General features: G+C 47.1%; 1 protein-coding gene across 1 annotated transcript in view; it reads left to right on the top strand.

The window, feature by feature from the left end:
* The window catches only part of LOC137302345 (zona pellucida sperm-binding protein 3-like), a 1,023,493-nt gene that overhangs the window by 619,555 nt on the left and 381,274 nt on the right, over positions 1-22,664 (top strand). The window lies entirely within an intron of this gene.

The following is a 22,664-nucleotide window of genomic DNA, read 5'->3' as shown; positions in this document are numbered from 1 at the left end:
ATCATGAAGGGTCTGGACAGAGGAGATAGAGAGAAACTGTTCCCATTGGCGGAAGGGTCAAGAACCAGAGGGCATAGACTTAAGGTGATTGGCAAAAGAACCGAAGGTGATATGATGTAAAACTTTTTTACACAGCGAGTGGTTATGATCTGGAATATGCTGCCTGAGGGGGTGGTGGAGGCAGATTCAATCATGGCCTTTAAAAGGAGACTGGATAAGTACTTGAAAGTAAAAAAATTTCAGGGCTATGGGGATAGGACGGGGGAATGGGACGAGTTGGATTGCTCTTGGATGGAGCTGGCGTGGACTCGATGGGCCGAATGGCCTCCTTCCGTGCTGTAATCTTTCTTTGATTCTACGATTCGAAGATTAAAAAGTATGACTCTGCCTAATCATATTATGATTTTCGAGGTGCCCTTTTACTACGTCCTTAATAATACATTCTAGCATTTTCCCTACTATTGATGTCAAGTTAACTAGCCTATAGTTCCCTCTTTTCTCTCTCACTCCTTTCTTAAATGGCGGGGTTACATTTGCTGCCTTGCAATCCACGAGGACCATTCTGGAATCTGGGGAATTCTGTAAGATCACAACCAATGCATCCACTATCTCTGCAGTCACCTCTTTTAAAACCCGAGGATGTCGGCCATCAGGTCCAGGGGGTTTCTCGGCTTTTAGTCCCATTAATTTCTCCAGTATTTTTTCTTTACTAATATTAATTACTTTAAGTTCCTCACTCGCATTCAACCCTTGGTTCCGCACTGTTTCCGGTATGTTTTTTGTGTCTTCTACTTTGAAGACAGATATCAAATATTTGTTTAACATCTCTGCCATTTCCTTACTCCCCATTATAATTTCTTCTGTCTCTGCCTCTAAGGGACCCACGATTATTTTCACTCATCTCTTCCTTTTCACATACTTGTGGGAGCTCTTACAATCTGTTTTTTTATATTTCTTGTTGGTTTTCTGTCAGATTCAATTTTCTCCCTCTTTATTAATTTTTGGTCATCCTTTGCTGATTTCTAAATCCCTCCCAATCCTCAGGCTAACTACGCTTTTTGACTACATTGTAAGCCTCTTCTTTTAATCTAATGTTATCCTTAAATTCTCTAATTAGCCACACTTTTCCCGTGGAGTTTTATTCCTCAAGGGAATGTATATTAGTTGAGAATTATGAATTATTTCTTTAAATATTTGCCATTGTTTGTCTCCCGTTATATCTTTTAATCCAATTTCCCAATCTACCTCAGCCAACTCGCCCGTCAAACCTACAGAATTGGCTTTATTTATATTTAAGACCCTAGTTTCGGATTGAACCACATCACGCTCAAACTGAATATGAAATTCTATCATATTATGTTCACTCTCCCCCAGAGAATCCATTACTATAAGTTTACTAAGTAACCCTGTCTCATTACACAATACGAGATCTAAAATAACCTGTTCCCTCGGTGGTTCCTCTACCAATTAAGTACTTTTGAATTGTAGTTGCTGCTTTACTGTAGGAAACACGGCAGTACATTGAACACAGCAAGGTCCCACAAACAGCAATGTGATAATGACCAGATCATCTGTTTTTGTGATGTTGGTTGAGGGATAAAAATTATAATTGAATTTAAAAGCAGTAAGATAGGGGTTTTCACCCACCTGCAATGTTTCTAAACCCGACCTTATCACTGGGGAAGATACCAAGCAAAGGCTGGGCCAGGGAGGCAGGGACTCTCCACAGGTGGTGGGGGGAGATCAAGGGAGAATTGCCCAGGTTGCTCTTACACCCTCTTCTCGTGGCTGGATTCAGACCAGCAATGGTGGAGGTATAAGACCCAGAGAAGGGGAGAAACGGCCTCAGATATAGAAATGACCGAGGCTCAGTGTTAATCACTGTGGAATAGTTTACAATTCAGCAAATATATTGTCCACACGGAGAAAATTGTCCACCGCAGCCAACGTATCAGGCGGGTAGAAGTGAACTCTTCGAGGAGTCGCGTTTCCCTTAAAAACTCTCCAGCCAAATGGTAATGTCCCTTTAAATTTACAATCCTGTCACACCAGTCATCGCCAGCTTTAATGTGTTGTGTCAGATCCTCTATCCAAGCAGTTTTCTGCTCCTGTCACTGTGACTCATTTCTATTATACACCAGAGAGAGGGAGAGAATGTACTGCAAGTCTATTTATAAATCTCAGCCCATCTCCCCATCACTCACTGAAACATTGTTGGTGCAGAGGGGTGATTAAGCAACACATATTTCTCCCTGTACCTTACACATTAAAGCTGAAATGTGTCCATTATAATGAGAACGGATGATGTGCCACATAAGTACAGTGCCTGGCATGTGATCCTTGGCACATTTATACACAGAGGCACCCTCAGAAAAGGTGGCAAATACTGTGGCACTATTTTGGATGGAGAGGGCCTGAGGCTTAATTGCGACAGGCCTTTCCCCACAATATATGTGTGAGTGACAGGAGACACAGACGGAGACACGGGAGAGACAGACGGGGAGAGAGAGAGAGAGAGAGCGAAAGAGACAGACATGGGAGAGACAGACGCAGATATTAAAACGTACCCTTGTTTTAGATGGAGTATGACTTAAAAGCAAAGTAATGAATTGTTTCATTGAATAGTAATGTGGTGAATAGTTACTAATAGACCCCGAACTCATTCATAACACCTGCAAGAATAACTTACAGTTATAGCTTTCCCTCCAGTGGCACATGTGGACTATCATGCAATGTGAAACAGGGTGATTTTAACTCTCCCTGATCGCAGGATCAGTTAAAATGGAGCAGCTCCATTTCCTGCTCCATTCCCGTCAATCGGCCCTTTTAACGCCACTCATCTTGGCTTTTAACGAGTCTCCCGCTGGACTCCTCGATCACATCATAACCCCTGAAATTTAACCCACTTCTGAGCAGGGAGGCCACCCCGCAGGGGGAACCTGTCGAGAAGCCTGCAAGACACACTGAGGTAAGTTTAAAAAATAAACTGACCTTTGAGTAAATAAGGAGAAATTGTTTCCACTGACAGGAGGGTTGATAACCAGAAAAAAACAGATTGAAGATAATTGACATCTAATCCGAATACATTGGGCCCGGGGTTACCAGGGCTGCGGGTTCTCGGCGGGGGGGCTATCGGGCATGTGGGTAACGCGCCCGGTGAAATCAGTCAGCTCCCCGCGCGATCGTAGCATAATTGGATCCACTTACCTGGTCTTCCGGGTTCCCCACTGCTGATCTGCGCGTCGGGCGGACTGCGCGTGCACAGTCAGATCCGTCAGCTGGAGGAGCTCTATTTAAAGGGGCAGTCCTCCACTGACAGATGCTGCAACAAATAGAAAAAATTACAGCATGGAGCAGCCCAGGGGGAAGGCTGCTCCCAGTTTAATGATGCCTCACTCCAGGTATCAATACATGGGGTGAGGTGGAGGGGGAGGACAGAGATCTTCCCCCCCACCCCCGGCGGGCGGGAGGAAGCGGCCTGCCTCTGCCACCAGGAAGGCCTGGCTCGAGGTGGCAGAGGAGGTCACCAGCACCACCAACATATCGCCCACCTGCATACAGTGCAGGAGGCGCTCCAATGACCTCAGTCGGTCAGCCAAAGTGAGTACACTTACTCATTCCCCTACACTCCATCTGCCACATTACCGCCCACACCTCCTTCTGCACTGCCAACACGACTCTGTCACATCACCCCTCATACCCACTCAAACCTCATCCTCATCTTACCTGCACCGACTCACCTCGCCAGTACTCATCCCGCCACTACCACTCAACCCAATCCTCATACAATATCATGGCTCTATCTCATCCTCACCCTCTCATGCATCTCTTTCACGGTCAGCCTCACTCAACCTGCCACTACCTGTGCTGCAGCCACAGGGCATGCATCACATATGTGCAGCAGGAAGCATAAGGCAAACGTGTCGTGAGCATGAAGGGGATGCACAAGCGTGTTTGAGGGTTTGTCATGGTGTTTACCTGTATTTAATTTCTGAGCAACTCACATAACATATTATATTGGCACCACTGCTGCCATGTCTTCGCGAATCTTGTCTGGTTTGTGCAATAATGCCCTTTCCTGAGGATCACTAAGACCCACAACTGATGCCACCCATTGTGTCACTGCAGAGTGGGTGTAGGTGCATTTGCAGGGCTCTTTTGTGCAGACGGCTGAGAGACGTCGGCGATGTCCCCGGTTGCACCCTGGAAGGATGCGGAGGAGAAGTTGTTGAGGGCAGTGGTGACTTTGACAGCAACAGGTAAGAAGATGGTGCTCGGGCCAGCCAGGAGCAGCTTGGCATGAAGGAGGCTGCAGATGTCCACGACTACATGTCGAGTGATTCTGAGCCTCCGTGTGCACTGCTGCTCAGAGAGGTCCAGGAAGCTGAGCCTCGGTCTGTGGACCCTGTGGCGAGGGTAGTGCCCTCTGCGACGCATCTCTCTCTGCGGTTGCCCTCCCTCCTGCTGTACAGGTGGATGTGTCACAGCGCACTGTTGTGGAGCTCCACGTGTCAGAGGTGGACGGTGAGGCTGGTGATGCTGTTCGCCCTCCGAGGAGGTCATGACTGCAGCTACGGCGGCCCCCATCCGGAAGATGTACATCTGAGGGGGTCCGCAAGGTAGGTACATATCTCTGGACCCCGGGGTAAGTGTGCAAGTTGGTGACTTTGGTTGTCAGGAGGAGGGTGGTGGAGGCCAAACTTTGTCCCAAGTGACTGAGTGGCCTCCTGCAATGGGTGAGGGTCTCCCCCACCCCCAACCTGTCAAATGGACCTTTGCAGCTGCCACAGGCTGACAGCTGCAACAGGTCCATTTGAACTGGGAGTGTTTCCCCCAGTGTGGGAAACAGTCCCAGTTTCCTTTAAAATCCCACCCCTCCTCACATAATCCCTGAATCAGGTCAGTTAATGACCTGAACAAGCAAAATAAATACGTTCAAGTGGCATCCCGCTGGCTGTAATTGCCTGCGGGATTCCCACCAGCGGGGGCTGCGCGCGCACGCTGGCGCATCAGTGGGGAACCCAGAAGTGCGTGGTCCCACTCCGGGATTTCCCAATTTTCGGGGGCCCCCCCGCCAGGAACGCACCCGATAGCGGGTGCTAAAATGCTGCCCATTATATACAAGATGGGTAAAAAGAGTTAAGATACAGATTAGCCATGATCTAAATGAATGGCAGAACAGAATCGCGGGAATGAATGATCTACTCCTGAGGGTGAGAGTGCAGTTCAATGGGCCCTTACTCTCACTTGATTCAGTTCTATGGTGCCTACATTCACAGGGGTACATTCCATGGACCCTGACAGTCACTGGGGTACAGTTCCATGGACCCTGACAGTCACTGGGGTACAGTTCCATGGACCCTGACAGTCATAGAGTCATAGAGTTATACAGCACGGATAGAGGCCCTTCGGCCCATCGTGTCCGCGCCGGCCATCAGCCCTGTCTACTCTAATCCCATATTCCAGCATTTGGTCCGTAGCCTTGTATGCTATGGCATTTCAAGTGCTCATCCAAATGCTTCTTGAATGTTGTGAGGGTTCCTGCCTCCACAACCCTTTCAGGCAGTGAGTTCCAGACTCCAACCACCCTCTGGGTGAAAAAGTTCTTTCTCAAATCCCCTCTAAACCTCCCGCCTTTTACCTTGAATCTCTGTCCCCTTGTTATAGAACCCTCAACGAAGGGAAAAAGCTCCTTAGTATCCATCCTATCTGTGCCCCTCATAATTTTGTACACCTCAATCATGTCCCCCCTCAGCCTCCTCTGCTCCAAGGAAAACAAACCCAATCTTCCCAGTCTCTCTTCATAGCTGAAGCGCTCCAGCCCTGGTAACATCCTGGTGAATCTCCTCTGCACCCTCTCCAAAGCGATCACATCCTTCCTGTAGTGTGGCGACCAGAACTGCACACAGTACTCCAGCTGTGGCCTAACCAGTGTTTTATACAGCTCCATCATAACCTCCTTGCTCTTATATTCTATGCCTCGGCTAATAAAGGCAAGTATCCCATATGGCTTCTTTACCACCTTATCTACCTGTTCCGCCGCCTTCAGAGATCTGTGAACTTGCACACCAAGATCCCTCTGACCCTCTGTCTTGCCTAGGGTCCTCCCATTCATTGTGTATTCCCTTGCCTTGTTAGTCCCTCCAAAGTGCATCACCTCGCACTTTTCCGGGTTAAATTCCATTTGCCACTGTTCCGCCCATCTGACCAACCCATCTTCCATGGACCCTGACAGTCACTGGGGTACAGTTCCATGGACCCTGACAGTCACTGGGGTACAGTTCCATGGACCCTGACAGTCACTGGGGTACAGTTCCATGGGCGATGATTCTCACTGGGTACATTTCCATGGGCACCTACTCTCACTGAGGTACAGTTCTGTACACTCTGACTCTCACTGGGGTACAGTTCTGTGCACTCTGGCTCTCACTGGGGAACAGTTCGATGCACCCTGACTTTCACTGGGGAACAGTTCTATGCACCCTGACTCTCACTGGGGAACAGTTCCATGAGGACCTACTCTCTCAGTTCCATGGACATTGTCTGTCACTCGAATACTATTCCGTGGATCCTGACACACTCTGCGAACAGTTCCGTGGACACTGACACTGGGATACAGTTTCACGGACACTGACACTCACTGGGATACAGTTCCACGGACACTGTCACTCACTGGGATACAGTTCCACGGACACTGACTCTCACTAGATACAGTTCCATGGACACTGACACTCACTGGGATACTGTTCCACGGACACGGTCTCTCACTGGGATACTGTTCCACGGACACGGTCTCTCACTGGGATACAGTTTCACGGACACTGACACTCACTGGGATACAGTTCCACGGACACTGACTCTCACTAGATACAGTTCCATGGACACTGACACTCACTGGGATACAGTTCCACGGACACTGACTCTCACTAGATACAGTTCCATGGACACTGACACTCACTGGGATCCTGTTCCACGGACACGGTCTCTCACTGGGATACTGTTCCACGGACGCTGACACTAATAATGAAATACCATGGATGAATAAAGAGATAAGATCAGAATTGAAACTAAAGAAAAAGGCATATACTCAGCACCTGGACAATAAAGAAGAGGATGACAAAAGGGAATACGAAGAGGTTAGGAAATAAGTTTTAAAAAAACCTATTCGGAAGGCAAAGAGGAATTACAAAATTAAATTATCAAAAAATACTTTTTAAAAAGTAAAGTATTCTACAGACACATAAATAACAAAAGGAAAATCATGATCGGGGTAGGGCCACTCAGGGATGCACAAGGTAAACTCACAGGTAACGGCAGAAATGTGGAATCATTACTTTGCCTCAATATTGACACTAACAAGATGGATAAGACATTAGAAGCAGAAATCAAAAAAGTTGTAAAGACATTTATGATAGAAAAGGGGAGATAATTGATAAACTGGTCAAACATAGAAAAGAATAGAAGGATATGCTGATAGGGTTAGATGAAGTACCTGAACTATCTCCTCCTTGAAGGCCTCCCTTTGCTCTTTAACTGTTTTACCTGATAATCTTTGTTCCCATTCCACAAGGTCCAGATCCCTTTTCAACTCACTGAAATTAACCCTCTTCCGGTTAAGTATCTTCAACTTTCATTGTCCTTGTACTTTTCCATAATTACTCTAAACCTAATCATATTGTGATCACTGTTTCCAAAACACTCTCCCATTGAAACTTGCCCCACTTCATTCCCCAGAACTAGATCCAGCACTGCTTCCTTCCTCGTTAGGCTGGAAACATGCTGATCAAGAACCTCAGACATTTACAAAAGCTTAAACTATCCCAGCAGCTCAATCTAATACAGCACCTTCAACTAACCCCGTAACTTAAGCTAAAACTGCACTTGCAGCAAATAGATTACCTCAAACTAAAGCTGCTGCCCTCAGTAATCCAGCACCTCAACATAATCTAATACCTCAAGCAAAAACAGTACCTCAGACCAGCCCAGAACCTCAAAATAACCTAATACTTCAAAATAATACAGCCTCCAAACTAATCCAACACTTCAAGCTAACCTAGCACCCCAAGTTAGTCCAGCACCTTAACCTAACCTTGCTCTTCAAGTAGTACAGTACCTCTAACTGGCCCAGCACTTCAGACTGATACCATGTATCTCTGAAACTGACCACAGCATCCTGAAACTGACTCTAGTACTGCAAACTGTGTTCACGGACCATAACTGAGGCAGTGTTCAATGACTGACTATCCCATCTCCCCAAATGAGTCAGCATCCTAAAGCTGTCCACAATACGCCCCAAACCGATCACATCATCCACAAAAAAAACACAATACCCAGAAACTGACCCAGTCCCCACACACTTACCTCACCATCCACACATTGATCAAACACCCAAAGCTAACGATGGCATCACACGTTGGGCTTCTGCCTCCTGTAAAATGATAACTGCACTGTCACAGCAAACCACAGCATCTGTAAACGGACCTTAAACAGTGCACATTACCCCAATACTGAGCAGAGAAACCCCAAACCACAACACCCACAAACTGACACAGAACAACAAACATAGACAACGATCTCTGATGACTCAACACGCCCAGACTGATGCCAACACTGAGGGATTGTAGAAACCCCTGACGCTCAGCCTTCGGTGTCAGCCTCGTCATGTGGGTTCATTCTGGGTTCGAGATATGTTTCATGCATTGAGTATTTTTAGGCTGATGAATCAGTGTAAGACTTTGGTTGTCTTGGATTCTGGGCTTATTTTGAGTTTCAACACAAATTTGAGTTCTTGGCTTTTCTTTATGTTTATAATTCATTTTACATGAGTTGGTCACTTCAGAATTAGGATTGGTTCGTGGTCCCAGTTCAGTTTTATATTCTGGATCAGTTTGGTCAATTTGAGATTCTGTGTTGTTTTGAGTTTCTGGTTCAGTATCTGGTTGTAACATACTCCACACAAACTGACCATAAGAGCTCCAATTAACTCAGGACCCTCAAGACTAACATTCTCCACGCATCCAAAAACACCCAGCCCCGCAAAATATTCCACAGGACCCCGGCAAAGACTGATCCTCACAGACTGATCTCAATGACCCCTAACATTACATCATATCTAAAAACAGCAGAAGAGCCTGAAACAAACTACAGAAATAACAAGTGAACCAGTGGAGTCAGCGAGGGTTCTGGGCCAGGTCGGGTTTCCAGGTCTGCTTGGTGTTTCGGGTCTGTTTCGGGTTTGCCGTATTTTAATATTCTGAGTCCGTTTAGGATAATGGATCAGTTTCGGGTTTAGATCAGCCTGTGATTCTGAGTTGGTTGCAGTTTTGCTTTGATTCCGGGTTCCAGGTCGGTTTAGGATTCTGGAACAGTTTAACGTTCTTCCACTGTGAGAGGGGAAACCAGAGGACCGGAGCTCTTGGATTGACTCGGGTTTCATTGGAGCTTTAACAATTTAGGCCACGGAAAGTGTCAGTTTGAGGGTCTGGTTCAGTTTTGGTTTCTGTACAGGTTTAGGGTTTTATGTCGATTTAGGGTTTTGTGTCACTGGGTTTCGGGTTGTTTTGGGTATCCAGTCATTTCAATTTACATATTAATTTGGGGCTTAATGTGAGTTTGTGATTCTGGGTTACTTTGTAGTTGTGGTCAGTGTAAGATTCTGGGTCATGTTGAGGTTCTGACTCAGTACTCGGTTGATGGCCAGTTCAGGGAACCTGGTCCCTTTTGGGATTCTGGATCAGTTTAGAGTTCCAGGTCAGTTTAAGTTTGTAAGTCACTGTGGGATTGTCAGCTAATTTAGGGTTCAGCTCAGCTTAGTGTTCTTGGTCTCTGAAATGCTTTGGATCAGAGGCTCTTAAGAACAGCGAAGGGCTCTTATTCATAGAGAGTTCTGCATATCTTCAGGGTTCCAGGGCACTTTTAACTTTAAGATCAGGTTGAGGTTGTTCAGAGGTTTGGGCGTTCATGTTCAGTTCAGTTTAGTTTGGGTTCAGGTAGAGTTTTTGTCTCTGGGTCATTTTACAGTTCCTGGTTTATTTGAGGTTTGTATATGAGTTTAGGGTCTTCCAGTGTTGGGCTTCGTGTTGTTTAGATTTGAGGATCTGATTGAGAGTTGTTGCTTGTTTTGTTCAGAGTCTTTGTTGGGTTCTGGTTAAGTTTAGGTTTGTGACTTGCTCTGGTTCTGCTTCAGTTTGGGGGAATGATTGAGCATCTGATTAAGGGTTAGTTTGGGAATTTAGGTCAATTTATGTTTCAGTGTCAGTTTAGGATTGTATCATTATATGTTTGCCTTGTCGTGCAAGTGTCTTACATGAGTTTCGGGTTCTGGGTCATTTTGTAGTTATGGTCAGTTTATGGTTCAGGTTCAGTTTGGAAATCTTCAATATCATTTCCACCTCAATATTTATCCAGTGAATCGTCACAGCTTTAACTGAGGATTTATTCCACATATCACCGCACAATGGGGAAATCCTTCCAATCGAACACTAAGGATTGTTAATGTTGTATCCACGTCACATAGTGTTGTGACACACAATCTATTTCTCTTGTTGTATTTTCGACTATTACTGTGTGAGTTTCTGTTCTTGTGGAGGTGTCTGTGGGTTCCTGTGGGCTGGATGTTGGTAATTTCAGCCTCGAATGCCTGTGTTTGGACACAGCCCACATTGACGAGGCAAATCTGTTCTACCTGCTGCTTGTTAGAATCCTGCATTGAATCAGTCTGGGCAGCGTCAATCCATTCCTTAACTGGCAATGGGCCCACAGCAAATATTGCTTTTAACTAATGATCTCACTCAGACAGGCTGGAGTATGGCCGGTGTCAAAAGTGAATGAGTGTCAGACTGGTGAAAATGTTGGTGCTATTGAGGTGTATGGTAACAACAGTAATGAAACTTCACTCACTTAATCTTCCAATATACACAGCAAATCTTTGTTTAGTTTATAAATAATGAACCCAGGCCCTGTGATTACAATTGCAACTTACTGTCCCTAAAATTTAATGGAAACTGAGCAACTTGTGTTGATGTATCACCGGCCTGAAAATATAACCTCTGAACACCAACCATGGAGTGAGTGAAGCAATAGGTGGCAGCTGCAGTTAAAGGCAGAGAAATGGAATATGTAGAGAGAGACAGGTAGGGAGAGGGAGGAATGTGGAGAGACAGAAACGGAAAGTCAGAAAGAGGGAGGGTGGAAAAAGAAAGGGAGTGACTTAAGCAGAACGGGATGGATGGGCCAAAATGAGGGGATTGCATAGAAAAAAATGTCTGTGAAATTAGAGAGAGCAGGGCCAGGCACAGAGAGAAAGTGTATCGGGATGGAGCGAGGGGGAAGAGAAAGGATAGACAGCGATTGATGGGGATGATCGAGAAGGACGAAAAGAAATGGAGAGAGGGAGGGATAGGGACTCATTGAGGTGGACACAAAGAGGAGAACTGGGTTGTGATAGAATAGGAGATGGGGAGCAAGGTCGAGAGGGATGACGTTTGAGTGAAACGGACAGGGAGAACGAGAGAGACACAAGCACACAGGGAGTTGGAGGCAAGAAAGCAGTGGAAACAGGAATAGTGAGATCGGCAATGGGAACTAGAGAGAGACAGGGAGGGATGAAGGCAAGTATAGGCCGCATCAGAGAGAGAAAGAGAAGCAAACGGGAAGGTTGGAGACAGACAGGGAGATAGACAGACAGGCACACAGACAGCTGTGCTCATGCTGCAGGTCAGCCATTCTTTAAGATTATCTCAGCTATTTTGATTCACAGATTATTCATTTTATTGAGATTCAGGGCATTTACTATGTTGAATTGCAGGGGATCTCATTTGCTAAATCAGTCCATCGATTTTCTGTAGCAGATCATGTGCAGTGTCCAGAATAACACTTGGCTCAATCGGTAGGGTGACAGGATCTGGGATTTAGTTGGGAGGATCTACAATTTTGCTTATAGGACATGGAATGTAGTTTACAGGGTCTGGGGTGGAGTTTCGTTCTGTGTACACATTTGTAAAACATTTGGAGCGAGATGGAGAGTTTCATTTACCCAATACAGGGTGTGTCAGCATCTGGAGATTTATTACAGTGAAGAGAGAGCAGGTCCCCAGTGACAGCAGGACCAGAGTTTTATTAACACAGCACAGGGAGATTTCTTACACAGTCCAACCCCTTACTGGTAAAGTCACACATTGTACAAAAGGGATCCAACAAACTCCTGAAATTCGTCATTCAGTAACTAACAGGGTTATTCATGTATCAGTGATAACGCCCAGTGTGCAACCTGCTCTCTACAGGAACTGAGATAACTAGAACCTTGTTTATTTTTTAAAAATATGTGTCTGACCCTATATCCCTGTGTGTCTGACCCTGTATCCCCATGTGTCGGACATTGTATCCCTGTGTCCCTGACCCTTTGTCCCTGTCTACAGGAACTGAGCTAACTGGAGCCTTGTTTATTTTTTTAAAAATCTGTGTGTCTGGCCCTTTATCCCTGGCCCTGTATCCCTGTGTGTCTGACCGTCTGACCCTGTGTGTCTGGCCCTGTATCCCTGTGTGTCTGACTCTGCCATCATCACTTCCTCCTCAAAAAACCCACCCTTGACCCCTCTGTCCTTGAAAACTACCACCCCACCTCCAACCTCCCTTTCCTTTCCAAAGCCCTCGAACATGTTGTCACTTTTCAAATCCGTGTCCATCTTTCCTGCAACTCCATGTTTGAATCCCTCCAATCAGGTTTCCGCCCTTGCCCCAGTACTGAAATGGCCCTTATCAAAGTCACAAATGACATCCTGTGTGTCTGTGACTGTGGTAAACCATCCCTCCTCATCCTTCTCCACCTGTTTGCAGCCCTTGACAGGGTTGATCACACCATCCTCCTCCATCACCTCTCCTTCACCATCCAGCTAGGTGGGACTGCCCTCACCTGGTTCCATTCCTATCTAACCAGTCGCACCCAGAGAATCACCTGCAATGGCTTCTCTTCTCACTCCCGCATCGTTACCTCTGGAGTCCCCCAAGGACCTATCCTTGGCCAATCCCCTTTCCTCAACTAAATGCTGCCCCTCAGCGACAACATCCGAAAACACAACAACGCTGATGACAGCCAGCTCTATCTCACCACTTCCTCCCTCGACCCCTCCACTATCTCTGATTTGCCACACTGCTTGTCCGACATCTATTGTTGGGTGAGCGGAAATGTCCTCAAACTAAATATGGGGAAGACTGAAGCCATTGTCTTTGGTCCCCACCACAAACATCATTCCCCAGCCACCGACTTCATCCTTCTCCCTGGCCACTGTCTGAGGCTGAACCAGAGCGTACACAACCTTGGCGTCCTATTTGATCCTGAGATGAGTATCGGACAGCATATCCGCTCCAACACCAAGACCGCCTACTTCCACCTCCGTAACATCGCCCGTCTCCACCCCTGCCTCAGCTCATCTGTTGCTGAAACTTTCATCCATGCCTTTGTTATCTCTAGACTTGAATTTTCCAATCATCTCCTGGCCAGCCTCCCATCTTCCACCCTCCATTAACTAGAGCTCACCCAAAACTCCGCTGCCCATATATTAACTTGCACCAAGTCCCGTTCATCCATCACCCCTGTGCTCGCTGATCTATATTGGCTCCCGGTCCAGCAAAGCTTCGATTTTGACATCCCTCCATGGTCTCGCCCCCTCCCGATCTCTTTGACCTCCTCCAGCGACACAACCATTTGAGACTCTGTGCTCCTCCAATTCTGGCCTCTTGCGCATCCCCAATTTTAATCACTCCAGCATTGGCGGCCCTTCGCTCTGGAATTGCCTCCCTAAACCTCTCTACCTCTCACTCCTCCTTTAAACCGCTCCTTAAAACCCACCTCTTCGGCCAACCTTTTGGTCACCTGTCCTAATATACCTTTGTGACTCGGTGTCAAATTTTGTTTGATAATCGCTCCTGTGAAGCGCCCTGGGACGTATAATTACGTTAAAGGCGCTATAGGGTGTTTCTAATGACGTCACTCTTTTAACTTCAGGTGGCCATGTTGGTTTTATGGCTTTATGAAGGGGAAGTCATGTCTGACAAATTTGCTTGAGTTCTTTGAGGACATAACGTACAGGGTGGATAAAGGGGAACCAGTGGACGTAGTGTATCTAGACTTCCAGAAGGCATTCGACAAGGTGCCACATAAAAGATTATTGCTCAAGATAAAGAATCACTGGATTGGGGGTAATATTCTGGCATGGGTGGAGGATTGGTTATCTAACAGGAAGCAGAGAGTTGGGATAAATGGTTCATTCTCGGACTGGCAACCAGTAGCCAGTGGTGTTCCGCAGGGGTCGGTGCTGGGTCCCCAACTCTTTACAATCTATATTAACGATTTGGAGGAGGGGACCGAGTGCAACATATCAAAGTTTGCAGATGATACAAAGATGGGAGGGAAAGTGGAGAGTAAGGAGGACATAAAAAACCGACAAGGGGATATAGACAGGCTGGGTGAGTGGGCGGAGATTTGGCAGATGCAATACAATATTGGAAAATGTGAGGTTATGCACTTTGGCAGGAAAAATCAGAGAGCAAGTTATTATCTTAATGGCGAGAAACTGGAAAGTACTGCAGTACAAAGGGATCTGGGAGTCCTATTGCAAGAAAATCAAAAAGTTAGTATGCAGGTGCAGCAGGTGATCAAGAAGGCCAACGGAATGTTGGCTTTTATTGCTAGGGGGATAGAATATAAAAACAGGGAGGTATTGCTGCAGTTATATAAGGTATTGGTGAGACCGCACCTGGAATACTGCATACAGTTTTGGTGTCCATACTTAAGAAAAGACATACTTGCTCTCGAGGCAGTACAAAGAAGGTTCACTCGGTTAATCCTGGGGATGAGGGGGCGGACATATGAGGAGAGGTTGAGTAGATTGGGACTCTACTCATTGGAGTTCAGAAGAATGAGAGGCGATCTTATTGAAACATATAAGATTGTGAAGGGGTTTGATCGGGTGGATGCGGTAAGGATGTTCCCAAGGATGGGTGAAACTAGAACTAGGGGGCATAATCTTAGAATAAGGGGCTGCTCTTTCAAAACTGAGATGAGCAGAAACTTCTTCACTCAGAGGGTAGTAGGTCTGTGGAATTTGCTGCCCCAGGAAGCTGTGGAAGCGACATCATTAAATAAATTTAAAACAGAAATAGACAGTTTCCTAGAAGTAAAGGGAATTAGGGGTTACGGGGAGCGGGCAGGAAATTGGACATAAAGCTGAGTTCGGATCGGTCAAGCCCCTGTGGGTGGCAGAGCGGGCCCAGCGGCTGAGCGGCCGGGTCCTGCTCCTACTTCATGTGTTCTTCAGATTTGAGGTTAGGATCAGATCATCCATGATCTTATTGAATGGCGGAGCAGGCTCGAGGGGCCGATTGGCCAACTCCTGCTCCTTTTTCTTATGTTCTTATGTTATTTGCCAACTCCTGCGAAAGGCATTATATATTCACCAGTTGCTGACATTGATTGCACATCTGCCAAAGGTAAAAAGAAGTTTGATGCTGCAGTGAAAGCTATACAGAGCCGGGATGCAACTTTACCAACCAATAGTACCACACCAGTTGCACAGAGATGACGGAAAACTCACAATATCCCACCTCCAAATAATGTAGATAATACAAGATTTTTTGAGCATTTTTGTCAGACTGGGACAAAGGTCAGAAATGGGGATGTTCGCTGATGATTCCACAGTTTTCAGTTCCATTCGCAACCCCTCAAATAATGAAGAAGTCCGAGCCTGCATGCAGCAAGACCTGGACAACATCCAGGCTTGGGCTGATAAGTGGCAAGTAACATTCGTGCCAGACAAGTGCCAGGCAATGACCATCTCCAACAAGAGAGAGTCTAACCACCTCCCCTTGACATTCAGTGGCATTACCATCGCCGAATCCCCCACCATTAACATCCTGGGGGTCACCATTGACCAGAAACTTAACTGGACCAGCCATATAAATACTGTGGCTGCAAGAGCAGGTCAGAGGCTGGGTATTCTGAGGCGAGTGACTCACCTCCTGACTCCCCAAAGCTTTTCCACCATCTACAAGGCACAAGTCAGGAGTGTGATGGAATGCTCTCCACTTGCCTCGACGAGTGAAGCTCCAACAACACTCAAGAAGCTCGACACCATCCAGGACAAAGCAGCCCACTTGATTGGCACCCCATGCACCACGCTAAACATTCACTCCCTTCACCACCGGCGCACAGTGGCTGCAGTGTGTACCATCCACAGGATGCACTTCAGCAACTCGCCAAGGCTTCTTCGACAGCACCTCCCAAACCCGCGACCTCTACCACCTAGAAGGACAAGGATAGCAGGCACATGGGAACACCACCACCTGCATGTTCCCCTCCAAGTCACACACCATCCCGACTTGGAAATGTATCGCCGTTCCTTCATCGTCGCTGGGTCAAAATCCTGGAACTCCCTTCCTAACGGCACTGTGGGAGAACCTTCACCACACGGACTGCAGCGGTTCTAGAAGGCGGCTCACCACCACCTTCTCAAGTGCAATTAGGGATGGGCAATAAATGCCGGCCTCGCCAGCGACGCCCACATCCCATGAACGAATAAAAAATAAATAAAATTTTCTCTTCACTGGAGAGTCTAGAACTGGGGGGCACTGTCTTTTTTTCTCTCTGACTGCAACTTGGCTGATGAGTGGTGACACTGTCATACAAGAGGCTTTCTGAATCCTCACTGCCTGTCTGTACAATTCACCTTCACTCCCTAACCTCTGTGGTGTGGCCATGGATCTCTTCCAAACACACATCGGCCTCACCCCTTCCTGCTCTGTCACCTTCTCTTCCTTTGAACACATAATCCAGTTGCACCCTCTCACCTTTCCTCTCTCAACCTCTGCACCGGGAAACTTCTTATTCTTTCTGGTTTCAGCTAAACATTGTTTCGGTCACATTGAGAGGATGCTGCTAATCTCACAGTGAAGAGAAAGGAACAGAGAAATTGAATAGGGTAAAAAATTAAATAAAGATTGGGTGCTTAAAAGGTTGGCAGCGTTCAAAGTAGAAAAGTCACCCGGTCCAGATGGGATGCATCCCAGGTTGATGTGCGCAGGAAGGATGGAAATAGTGGAGGCTCTGGCCAAAATATTTCAATCGTCCTTGGATATGGGAGTGGAGCCAGAGGACTGGAGAGTTGCAAATGTTACACGCCAGGTCAAAAAATGGGATAGGGTAAACCCAATAACTACAGGCCGGTCAGCCTAACGATGGTGGTGGAGAAACTTCGACAGACAATAATCCGTAAAAACATGGGTTAATAAATGACAGGCAACAGGGATTTTATAAATGCAAGTCGTGTCTGACAAACTTGATTGAGTTCTTCGATGTAACGACGGAGATGGTTGGTGAAAGTAGATCAGTTGATATTGTGTATATGGAATTTGAAAAGGTGTATGATCAAGTGACAATAATAGACTGGTTAGAAAACATGAAGCTCATGGAATTAAAGGGACGGTGGCAGCGTGCACACGGAATTGTCTAAGAGGCAGAAAGTATAGTGTAGCGGTGAATGGTTGTTTATCAGACCGAGGTAAATATACAATGGTGACCCTCAGTATCAGGACCAATGCGATTTTTGACAAAAATTAATGACCTGAACTTGTGTATCGGGGGCATAATTTCAAAGTTTGCTGCTGACATAAAGCTTGGAAATGTATTAAACATTGTGGAGGACATGAGAAGACTTCAGGAGGACATGGACAGACTGGGGAAATGTGCAGACACGTGGCAGATGAAATTTAATGGAGAGAAGTGTATAGAGGTGTTCAAAATTATGAGGCCTTTTGATAGAGTAGGTGGGAGAAACTGTTTCCATTGGCAGCAGTGTTGGTAACCAGAGGACACAGATTTAAGATAATTGGCAAAAAAGCCAGGGGGGAAATGAGAAGAATTTTTTAACGCAGTGAGTTGTTATGATCTGGAATGCACTGCCTGAAAAGGGAGGTAGAAGCAGATTCAATAGTGACTTTCAAAAGGGAATGGGATATGCACTTGAAAATGAAAAGAACTGCAGGTAAATGGGAAAGATTGGGGATGTGGGACTAATTGGATAGTTCTTTCAAAGAGCCGGCACAGGCACGATGGGTCGAATGGCCTCCTTCTGTGCTGTAAGACTCTATAAAAAATTGGTATCAGTAAAACTGACCATGGAGCTGTTGTGTTGACGCAAACACCCAAATGGTTCAGTAATGTCCTTTAGAAAAGCAAAGCTGATGTCCTTATGTATGACCCCAGTCCCAAACCAATGTGGATGGCTGTCTCACTGTCCTAGAAGTGGCCTAGTAAGCACTCAGTTGTACGAAACTGCTACAAAATATACAGACTGCAGCGGATCAAGAAGAAGATCCACCATCACCTTCTCAAGTGTCAGCCTTTACTCCATGGTCGCACTCTCACCTCTGAGTCAGATGGCTGTGGGTTCAAGTCCCACTCCAGGGTCTTGAACACATAATCTAGGCTGACACTTCAATGCAGTCCTGAGGGAGTGCTGCCCTGTCTGAGGCCTTTTGAATGAGACCTTAAACCAAGGCCCCTTCTGCCCTCTCTGATGGGCGTAAAAGATTCATGAGACTATTGGAAGAGAGAATGGGAGTTCTCCTCGATGTTCTGGCCTAATTTATCCCTCAAGCATCATCACTAAAACAGATTATCTGTTTCGTTTCCAAGAATTGTGGCCAGAGTTAATCTTCCTCCCTTGGCAGACAGAAATACAAATGAACACCCAAAAGCAACTTTTGTACTTTATTTCAGCATAATTCAGTCTTAGAAGTGAAACCAAACAGACAGACAATCAATTTTAAACAATTCCAAATTGAGCAAGTTTCTCAGTTCTATGGGGAAATATTTCATTTTCCGTTAATTGCAACAAAATCACAAAGGCCTTTTACATAAATTTTAGTGACAGGACTTGGTTAACTCTAGCGCTCAGATGGAATCTTTCCGACAGATCGTTCTTCCCGAGCTCCGTGAGAATTTTCAATCTTGCAGTTGCGAATACAGAAATATTTTGCCTTGTTTTATTGAATTGGTGAAGAGAGACAGCGAACAAAGGTGAAAGGTGATATGTTGACAAAATAATAGGGTAACAATCAGACCACTTTCACACTGAAAAAATCTATTTGTGAACAACGCTAACCACCCAATCCATGGAAACAATTGGTGAAGTCCACTCAGAAAGTTCATGATAAAAGGTGAGCGGTTCCATTGTGAGGTGACAAGGCCCCTGGACTTACGGAACGTGGGATGGTTCTCATGAAAGGAAAGATTGAGCTCACAAATCAGACCATCGGGAGGGACTAATATGGATTTCCCAGTCTCATCCTGTCCTCATTCTTAAGGACCTTGATGGATTTTTATGAGTCAGACATCTACCTGAGAAGAAACATGTGTGAACCACAGAAAGAACGGATTGCCTTATCATTGTTAATAGATTGGCCATCCAGCAGAGCGCCAAGTCTATCAGTGAAATGGATCTGGAGCACCATGTCTGTTGCTGTGGCAAACACTGGGGTTTCTGTGCATTGTGCCTGTGGTATTTCTGCACAAAACAAGTATATTTACAGCGTATCAGCTACAATGTGTCGGATGTGGAATTGTGTAAATAGTGTAGTGGCTCTAGTTGGTCAGATGTAGTATCAGGTTATTAGTAAACTGGCTCCCACGGAACCAGGTGTGAACAACCTATTCGATTGAGAGCTGCGCTTGCTCTCCGCAATTTTATTCTTCACCAGTGTCAGTTCCTTCCGCTTCCATAAAAATCCCTGTCTCCGACTCTCTGAGGTACAGTCCCTCCAAAGTTTTTATTCCCCATTTGTTCATTACCTCTGGGCTCCATCTCTTCAATCACCTCCCTGTCGGTCTCCATACCTCCACCCTCCCACTCCTCCACCTCTTCAATCACCTCCCTGCACCGCGGTCTCCATACCTCCACCCTCCCACTCCTCCACCTCTTCAATCACCTCCCTGCCGGTCTCCATTCCTCCACCCTCCCACTCCTCCATCTCTTCAATCACCTTCCTGCCGGTCTCCATATCTCCACCCTCCCACTCCTCCATCTCTTCAATCACCTCCCTGCCGGTCTCCATACCTCCACCCTCCCACTCCTCCACCTCTTCAATCACCTCCCTGTCAGTCTCCATTCCTCCACCCTCCCACTCCTCCATCCCTTCAATCACCTCCCTGCCGGTCTCCATACCTCCACCCTCCCACTCCTCCATCTCTTCAATCACCTCCCTGTCGGTCTCCATACCTCCACCCTCCCACTCCTCCATCTCTTCAATCACCTCCCTGTCGGTCTCCATACCTCCACCCTCCCACTCCTCCATCCCTTCAATCACCTCCCTGCCGGTCTCCATACCTCCACCCTCCCACTCCTCCATCTCTTCAATCACCTCCCTGTCGGTCTCCATTCCTCCACCCTCCCACTCCTCCATCTCTTCAATCACCTCCCTGCCGGTCTCCATACCTCCACCCTCCCACTCCTCCATCTCTTCAATCACCTCCCTGCCGGTCTCCATTCCTCCACCCTCCCACTCCTCCATCTCTTCAATCACCTCCCTGCCGGTCTCCATTCCTCCACCCTCCCACTCCTCCATCCCTTCAATCCCCTCCCTGCCGGTCTCCATACCTCCACCCTCCCACTCCTCCATCTCTTCAATCACCTCCCTGCCAGTCTCCATACCTCCACCCTCCCACTCCTCCATCTCTTCAATCACCTCCCTGCTCCATACCTCCACCCTCCCACTCCTCCATCTCTTCAATCACCTCCCTGCCGGTCTCCATACCTCCACCCTCCCACTCCTCCACCTCTTCAATCACCTCCCTGCCGGTCTCCATACCTCCACCCTCCCACTCCTCCATCTCTTCAATCACCTCCCTGCCAGTCTCCATACCTCCACCCTCCCACTCCTCCATCTCTTCAATCACCTCCCTGCCAGTCTCCATTCCTCCACCCTCCCACTCCTCCATCTCTTCAATCACCTCCCTGCTCCATACCTCCACCCTCCCACTCCTCCATCTCTTCAATCACCTCCCTGCCGGTCTCCATTCCTCCACCCTCCCACTCCTCCACCTCTTCAATCACCTCCCTGCCGGTCTCCATACCTCCACCCTCCCACTCCTCCATCTCTTCAATCACCTCCCTGCCGGTCTCCATTCCTCCACCCTCCCACTCCTCCATCTCTTCAATCACCTCCCTGCCGGTCTCCATACCTCCACCCTCCCACTCCTCCATCTCTTCAATCACCTCCCTGCCGGTCTCCATTCCTCCACCCTCCCACTCCTCCATCTCTTCAATCACCTCCCTGCCGGTCTCCATACCTCCACCCTCCCACTCCTCCACCTCTTCAATCACCTCCCTGCCGGTCTCCATACCTCCACCCTCCCACTCCTCCATCTCTTCAATCACCTCCCTGCCGGTCTCCATACCTCCACCCTCCCACTCCTCCATCCCTTCAATCCCCTCCCTGCCGGTCTCCATACCTCCACCCTCCCACTCCTCCACCTCTTCAATCACCTCCCTGCCGGTCTCCATTCCTCCACCCTCCCACTCCTCCGCTTCTCGGTTCTCATTGACCGCCGTTGTTTTCCTGTCCCTCAATACATTCCCTGTCAGTCCCTCCACGGTTTGCCCTCTCCTAGCTCTGCCAAACCCGACATCTCCATGTCCTACTCCCTTTGATCCTCCAGCACTGACGTTCTGTGCACTCCCTCATTCATTGTTTCTCCCTTCTGGGGCAGTGCCTCCAGCTAACCCGGCCTTACTCTCTTCAATTACACGGAGAGACGCGAGAAACTGGGGTTGTTCTCTTTAGAGCAGAGAAGGTTAAGGGGAGATTTGATTGAGGTGTTCTAAATTATGAAGGGTTTTGATAGAATAAAGAAGGAGAAACTGTTTCCAGTGGCAGAAGGGTCGGTAACCAGAGGACGCAGGTTTAAGGTAATTGGCAAAAGAACCAGGGGCGGCATGAGGAAAACATTTTTTACAGAGTGAGTTGTTGTGATCTGGAATGCACTGCCTGAAAGGGCGGTGGAAACACATTCAATAGTAACTTTCAAAAGGGAATCGGATGTATACTTGAAAAAGAAAAAATGCAGCGATATGGGGAAAGATCGCGGGAGTGGGACTAATTGGAAAGCTCTTCCAAAGAGTCAGTACAAGCCACGATGGGTCGAATGGCCACTTTCTGTGCTGTATCATTCTATGATTCTTCAATCCTGACTGTTAAACCCTTCCACCTGGCGGCCTCACTCCTCCCATTTAAAGAAATGGCGGATGGAAATTTAATCTAATCCTGTGAAATTCCTCGATCCGATATTTTGACTGCTCATTAACCCGTTTATTTTGTTAAAAAGACTTAACGGCTGTTGTAAAACAGCGCCAGAGTTTTATTTGAAAGCGAAACATTCCTTGAGTGTGATCAACACCAGTAATTCCCAGACTATTGAGGATTAACAGCTGTTCAAATATCACAGACAATCGGAGTTACAGGAATGCTTTAAGGGGGAACGGAAATGAAAGGGAATTAACCCCACAGATGTTGTAGGCGGGGCTCGATTATTAGTCCGGTCCGGTGGAAACTAATATCCAGTCGCTAATTCACAGCCCTTCCTCCGGACAATTACATTTCGGGTCAGACTCTCT

Source organism: Heptranchias perlo, chromosome 35, assembly GCF_035084215.1.
Source record: "Heptranchias perlo isolate sHepPer1 chromosome 35, sHepPer1.hap1, whole genome shotgun sequence".
NCBI classification, from domain to species: domain Eukaryota; kingdom Metazoa; phylum Chordata; class Chondrichthyes; order Hexanchiformes; family Hexanchidae; genus Heptranchias; species Heptranchias perlo.
Note: the sequence above shows the minus strand (reverse complement) of the source record. Positions and strands in the feature narration are given on the sequence as shown.